Source organism: Nomascus leucogenys, chromosome 16 (assembly GCF_006542625.1).
Source record: "Nomascus leucogenys isolate Asia chromosome 16, Asia_NLE_v1, whole genome shotgun sequence".
Lineage (NCBI taxonomy): Eukaryota > Metazoa > Chordata > Mammalia > Primates > Hylobatidae > Nomascus > Nomascus leucogenys.
The window spans coordinates 28,405,408-28,413,521 of NC_044396.1; positions in this window are offsets into that span (position 1 = coordinate 28,405,408).

Sequence of the window (8,114 nt, forward strand, 5' to 3'; positions counted from 1 at the left end):
ATGATAGAACTATAGTAACCAAAATAGCATGGTACTGGCATTAAAACAGACACATAGACCAACGGAACAGAATAGAGAGCCCAGAAACAAACCTACACACTTATGTGAACTCGTTTTCAACAAAGGTGCCAAACACATTCATGGAGGAAAAGACAATCTCTTCAATAAATGGTGCTGAGAAAACTGGATATTCATATATACATGAATGAAACTAGGCCCCTATCTCTCACTATACACAAAAATCAAATCAAAATGGATTAAAGATTTAAATCTAAGACCTCAAGCTATGAAACTACTACAATACAACATTGGGGAAAATCTCTAGGACATTGGTCTGGACAAAATTTTTTTGAGCAACACCTGGAAACAAAAATACCCCAAAATACAAAATTTTTTAGCAACACCTCAAAGCAAAAATGTACAAATGGGATCATATCAATTAAAAGGCTTCTGCACAGGACAGGATACAATCAACAAGGTGAACAGACAACCCACAGAATGGGAGAAAATATTTGCAAACTATCCATCTGATAAGGGAATAATAACCAGAATACATAAGGAGCTAAATAAGAACCCTATGAGAAAAATTCTAATAATCTGATCAAAAAAGGGCAAAAGATTTGAATAGACATTTTCCAAAAGATGACATACAAATGGTAAACAGGCATATAAAAAGGTGCTCAACATCAATGATCATCAGAGATACACAGATAAAAACTACAATGAGATATTATCTCACCCCAGTTAAAATGGCTTATATCCAAAAGACAGAAAATAACAAATGCTGGAGAGGATATGGAGAAAAGGGAACCCTTGTGCACTATTGCTGGAAATGTAAATTCTATGGGGAACAGTTTGGAGGTTTCTGAGAAAACTAACAATAGGGATACCATATGATCCAGCAATCCCACTGCTGGGGATATAACCAAAAGAAAGGAAATCAGTATGCTGAAAAGATATCTACACTCCTATGTTTGTTGTAGCACCATTCACAGTAGCTAAGATTTGGAATCAACCTAAGTGTCCATCAACAGATGAATGGATAAAGAAAATGTAGTACTGATACATATACACAACAGAGTACTATTCAGCCATACAAAAGAATGAAAGCCTATCATTTACAAAAATATAAATGAAACTAGAGATTTTATGTTAAGTGAAATGAGCTAGGCACAGAAAGAAAAACTTTGCACATTCTCCTTTATTTGTGGGATCTAAAAATCAAGGTAATTGAACTCATGCACATAGAGTGTGAAGGATGGATATGAGAGTCTGGGAGGAGAATCCACCCCCATGATCCAATCAATTCCCACCAGGCCCCACCTCCAACATTGAGGATTACAATTTGACATGAGATTTGGTCACGGACACAGATGCAAACCATATCAATGGGTGAATAAGTACAAGGCTTCCTGAGTAGCTGGGGTGGCATGGGTGAATGCTAGTGGCAGAGGTCATGCAAAGCTTGTCTCCTTTCTCAGCACTGTGCATTTGTGTCAGCAGATATTGTAATGGGCTGTGGGGGTTGGCCTCCAGGCCAATAGCTGATGCTTTCAGGTGGGAGACAGGTTTGACAGTAGTAGTTGGGTTTATGCTTGACCTTTTTTAACCAGGAGAAGTACTAGGACATTTCATGTGATGGGTTGGGCCATGGAACACTCAGTGGTCCTGATCTCGTATTCTGCCTCCATGGTGAGGGAGGTGATATCAGATGGGGCTGGGCTGGGAAAGTGTGCACTCGGGTCTCCCAAGGGCAGGCACAAGCACGGACCCCAGTGAGGGACAGGGGCAGTCTAAAATTGGATCCTTAGCTTTAAATACTATTTATGTGATGATGACTGGCAAATATGTATCTCTAGTTTGACCTTTCTCTTGACCTCTACGCTACTATGTCAACTTCCTTCCTACTCTACTTCGCCACTTAGATCTAAATAGGAATCTCTATCTTGACATGTTCAAAACTGTCTTCTTGATTCCCATCCACAAATTTCCGATCCTCCTTCTGCCCCTATTTTCTCCACTGCAGTAAATTTTACTATAATTGATTGAGCTGCTCAGGGAGAATCAAAGTAGTCATTATAAATTCCTCTCTCTTCCTCAGCACTCATTTCCAGTGAAGTTGCATATGCATCACTGTCAGAATATATCCTTTGTCTCACCACTTCTTACCATTTCCAATATCCTCAACTCAGACCAAACTGAATTCCTTTTCTCACTGGTCTCTCTGTGTCTAGTCTTGACCCCTGCAAGGCAACCATGGCAGGTAAATAATCAGATCATGTGTCTCCTATTCTTTAACTCTCCAATAACATCCCAATTCACACATCATGAATGTCATGCCTGAAAAGCTAATATAATATAATATAATATAATATAATTAATATAATATAATATAATATAATATGGTTTCCTACAAACTTTTTGATCCCAATCTTCTGCTATTTCCCCTCCCATCATCACTTTGCTCTAGCTCACTTGCCTTCTTTCCAGGAAGGTTCTAGTATATTCCTGTCTCAGGACCTTCCAAATTTCTGTTCCTTCTGACTGAAATAGACTCCTACCAGTTCACTAGCGTGGCTATCCTCACCTCATTCAGATTTATTCTCACAGGTCACGTCTCCAGAGTAAAGCCTTTCCCCTTGGTAAACTTTTTGAAATAGTATCTTTGTTTAAACCCCTCAATCATGGTTTAATTTATATTCAAAATACTTATGACTACCTGACATTTTATTATATAACAGATTAAGTTTAACAAATTCTAGCTAAAGGAACCACAAAGGAGCGATGAATCTTCATTATGTACAGTTTCCTTTAAGGGCTGATGGAATTTTGGATGATATGTGTAATTTCAGTGCCTGTGGAAGGAGTTCTCATTGGTAGTAGCAAGAGAGACACCAACGGGCACATAAATAATTCATTGGGATGTGAACAATGCAGTGTGCAGACTTGGTACTGTAAATGGTAGACAAGTTATTTGACAAAAGAATTCTATAAATATTGGCATTTAATGACTTGATTAACTAATTATTATATATTCATACATTACTCAACTCAGTTCCCTATGGAATCCAGTAAGTTTTGGGTGTTCTTTTTTTATTTTTTTCTTCCCCTTCAAGTTTGTTGGATTTCTCAATGTTTCCCATGTATCCCACTTAAGAACATGCAATTTTGCACTTTGGAACTGAGGACTTTTCCATGCAGAACCCAAATACCCAAATAGTTTATACCAACAAATATTTTTTGAGTGTCTCTTAGAGAAAAGTCATTCTTTTTGATTAAGTAAAGGATACAAAACAAAATAAGAGCAAAACCAAGCCCGGTATGATTCCACTTACATGAGGTGCCTAAAGCAGTCAAAATCATAAAGGCATAAAGTTGAATAGGGGTTGCCAGGGAATAGTGGGAAGAGAGAATGGGAGTTAATGTTTAATGGACAAAGAGTTTCAGTTTTGCAAGATAAAACAAGTTCTGGAGATGGTTGTTGATGGTTGCACAACAATGTGAAAGTACTTAGTGCCACAGAAATGTACACTGAAGAATGATTACAATGGTAAATTTCACTTTGTGCACATTTTACTACCAAAAAATTAAGAGATTGTCTCTGCCTTCAAAGAACTCTTAATCTAGTTAGCATGACACGTAAACAGCTTTGGAAGTTTACAAATAAGGCACAAGATCATTGGCTGTTTATGGATCAGGCTTACTATCCTGGTGAGAGTATGAGGTGGTCACTGTGGTCAGTTCTACCTGGCGAATATTGTGCTGTTTGGAACCCACAGTCTTGACTCAAAAGTGAAGATATCCACTAATTGAGGCAACTCAATTCAGCTAAGTATACCTTTACAAAATGACTCAGAAAAATGTGCTTGGAAGTCAGTTCTTCTATGCTCAGCAAGACAGGAATGCTGAGCTTTGCCCAGTAAGTCATTCTCATCACTTTAGTAGAATGCTGACAAAGTTTGAAATTGGCCTCTTGCTGTTTTAGATGACCCGGACTTCCTCCCTACGTTTTCTAGCCTGATCCTGTAGTTCACACAGACAGGTACTGATGAGGCTTTTGTCTGTTAGTGAATGTGGATTCTTAGTAAAGAATTATATATCAGGCTTTGACTTCATTTTTTGTTTTAATATTTATTTTTATTTTAGTTGAGGCAAAGGACTTTGCAATGCTCTTCAGATAAGGGGACTGACTATTGATTACTCTTCCTAATGCAGCTGGGGCTACTGTAAATACCTAGGAAAGGCAGCAGAGAAGGTTGAAGGTGAAATATATGTGTATGAGCATAGGACTAACATGAGATAATTATTAATAGGCAGATGTTCAGTTCTACCAGGATAGATTCTAATTCAATAGGGCCTAGGTGGTGCCTAGGAATCTTTAGTTTTTAAAAGAACCCTGGTTTTGTTTTGTTTCTTTTTTCCCTTCCAGAAACTGTTAAGTAAGATAAAAAGAAAGGCTACCAGCTTAAGCAGAATGTTTAACAATAGGGTCTATTGGCAACCAAGATAACAGAAATATTTGAGATGGGCCCTTATTAAGCCTCACTACTGTGGATGAAATATGTAAATGGTACTTAAAGCTTCAATGACAATGGGACAAAATGAGAAAAGTTAGTAAGGCAGAAAGTTATTTCATTTAGAGCACTAAATCAGGGATCTAAATACAAGATTGACTGAGTTTTTTATTAAACAGTGGTTTATTAAACAGTGGTCAGTTATGTCTATTGATAGGACTAATTGATAGAACCAATAGGCTGTTTCAGCATCATTGAAACAATGTATTTAATCTGTCTGTTTCTTGGCCTGTCTTTAATAAATCTTTTAAAAAATGCTGGTAAGGTCACTGAGGAGCTTTGAAAGGCAACATAATGTAGTAAAAAATAGACAGCTCTAGGGCTGAATTGAGAATGCATTCTTTATTTCCGTACTGCTGTGGTACCACCGTTACCATCATGACTACAACTTTTATCACTTTCTGTTTTTTGAGTACTAATAGACACAAGGCATTATTCTAATATTCAGAACAGCAATTCTGTGTAGGAGTTTTCATATTATTTTGTAGATGAGTGAGCTAAGGCTTAAAGAGCTTAAAGGACTTACTCAAGATCACACAGCTAGTAAGTGATAACATGGATCAAAAGTTTCACCTGACAAATAGTGGATACCTTCCTCATTCTAGCTGGATGATCTTAGAATAATTTATAATCTACATTTTAATTTCCTTATTTTCCAAGAGGCAATAATACCTTCCTTACAGTGTCTTTATTAGGATTAACAAAGACAGTGCCTGATTTATAGGTTATTGAGAAACTAGTACTATGATGTGGCAGATAGTCTGGGTTTCTCCAAATATTAATTTCCTCTTCTTTTCATAGCATTAAAAAAAAGAAATTTTTACTGGGCATACAGCTTCTCAGATTTGGTGTGCCCACACCCCACCTCTTAAGACCTCTGAGCCTTGCAGCTAAGTGTGGCCATGTACCAATGAGATGAAGGCTGAAGCATGTGGCTGTTGCCATCAATCTTCCTTTCACACGAATCAGCTACTTAGTATCCTTTCTTCCACCTCTTCTCTGTCCATTTCTCCACCCACTTGCTTAGGGATGATAGAGCAGTGATAAGAAAAGGAGAGCCTGGGTCCCTGAGGACCTCATGGAGAAGAGGTATATACCAACCTGGCCTGCCTATCTTCAGATCTTTACATGAAAGAGAAGTAAGCTTTCCTCTTCTTTGAACTCTTGAATAATATAAATATGAGACAAATATTGTAGACTAATATTGTAATATTATTATGTGTAAAATTGCACTAGACATAATATTATGTATTTTTTGCAGTATGTGATAAAACATGCTTCATATTAATACAGATATATCTATATACATGGAGAGAAGAAGATGGATGGAGAGACAGATTTGTTTTGAAGGAGATATTCTATTGGTTCCATTTCTCTGGAGAACTCTGATTAATACACTAATACAAGCCATTTAGAAATTATTTCCCATTGCTGACTTGGTATTTCCTTTTTTTCTCTGGTGTTGACACTTTAAGATTTATGAATAGCATACTTCAGAAAATTCTGTACATAATCAGTTATCATTCTTTTAGTACCTACTAAATAGTAGATATTTACCTCATGAAATTCACCCTTCCAAAACTTTTACCACTGTGAGTTAAATATTGTTGTTCCCTTTACATCTACGCTGAAAAAGATGCTATAATCCCTGACACATTCTAAGTGAAATTACATTTAATAAAAATAATCAAAATACATTTTATAGTCTTAATAATATTCTATTGTTTTATATTTCTCTGAAATATTTAATTCATTGTCCTAAGTATTTTGTTTTATTTAAGTATCTTCTCAAATTCTCATTTAACCTCTAACCTCTATGATTCTAACACTTACCATCAGTATGTTTTATTTTAACATGCTTACTTATTTATTATGTGTCTTTACACCCTAGAAAGTAAAATTCATGAGAATAGTGAGTCTGTCCATTTGCTTTTCTGCTGTTTCACAAGCGCCAAGAGGAGTTCATGCATAAAATATCTGTCAGATAAATAAATTAAGAAAATGACAAAACCAGAATTTTGACCTCAGCAGGTTCACACTGCTTACATAATTACAATTTTTGTTATGCCAAGAAAAGGGCAATTTTTGGATTTGGATTTTTTCGGAGCGGGAGGAATTTAGACATGGTAAATGCTAGCTAGCCATGGTAACAGATAAGCCATAAATAATTCAAGAGTTTTAATGCTGCAGAAGTTTATTTATTGGTCAATAACTCTTTAATGTGTCTGTTCAGCAGCAGACTTCCGTAAAGCGATTCAGGGATGAAGACTTCTTCCAATTTGGGTTTCCACCATCCCCTAGGGTTTCAGTGTCCTTGACTGGAAGACAAAAGTAAAGATTAAGAGAATTTTCCCGAGGTTTCCAGTCTCAGAAGTGACATACATCATTTCCTCTCAAAATCCATCGACCAGAATCTAGGCACATGGCCACAGGTAACTACAGAGGCATATAGAAATATATTCTAGTTATATGTTCTTAAGAAAAGGGAAACGAGTTTAAGAAAAACCCATGTGTGCCACAGAAGACAACAGATTACAAACATAGATCATACAATCCTGCAAGGTTGTGATGGGTACTGTCTATTCAACTTATTTGTATATCCGATAGCTTTAGCCACATGTTTATGGCATGAATAAATAAATCACTAGATTATAATCATAGTCTTGATGAAGGCACCACATTTATCCATCTTTGAACTCCCTCTAATGCCTAACACAGTTTATCCATCTTTGAACTCTCTGTCATGCCTAACAAAATTTGATTACTATTTATTAAATTAAGTTATTCAAATTCAATTAGCTAATTAACACAAAATTTCCCATCAACTTGTAAGCACAAGAAGTGAATAGGTTTGACTGATTTCAAAGTGGCTGTGTGGCCATTATTATTGCTGTTCCTACTTGAAGAGAGATGTCTAGTTAACTATCCTTTTCTTCAGGAGTGATAGTCACAGTTCAGGTAAAAATCTAGTTAAGTCATATATTATGTGACAAAATTATAAACATTTATGAACAACAAGAAATGCTAAGCAATTGCCTTAGGTTGCCATTTGGTAGAGGCAGAGGAGGAAATGAGAGAGGAGTATGTGAATAGTTATCACAAATATTTTAGTTCTGGCTGATTGATAGATTTGGGGGTATTTCTTATTGTATTAAAAGTAAGTGAATAAATGAATGAATAAAAGCATACAGTTCCACAGATAAATAATCATAGTGAATTATGAACCATGGAATATGATTAATTCACATTTGTTTCCCTGGATTATAAGGGGGAAAGGAAAGAGTTGTTGCATTTGCGTGCATAATGACCAAATAGTGGGTTTATAGCCTCAGTTCATTTATTAAATTAAAATAACACACAAAAATGTTGCTTCAAATGTATACACAAATAATTCATTAAATGAATATTTTATTTTTCCGGTGATTTCTTTTTGCGAGTCAGAAATCTCTGCCATATCTGAAATTTATCATTAAAGATCTGGTCAGTCAACTTATTCTTGAAGAATGCTATTATCCTTTTCTTCTCCTGTCCAACTTTATA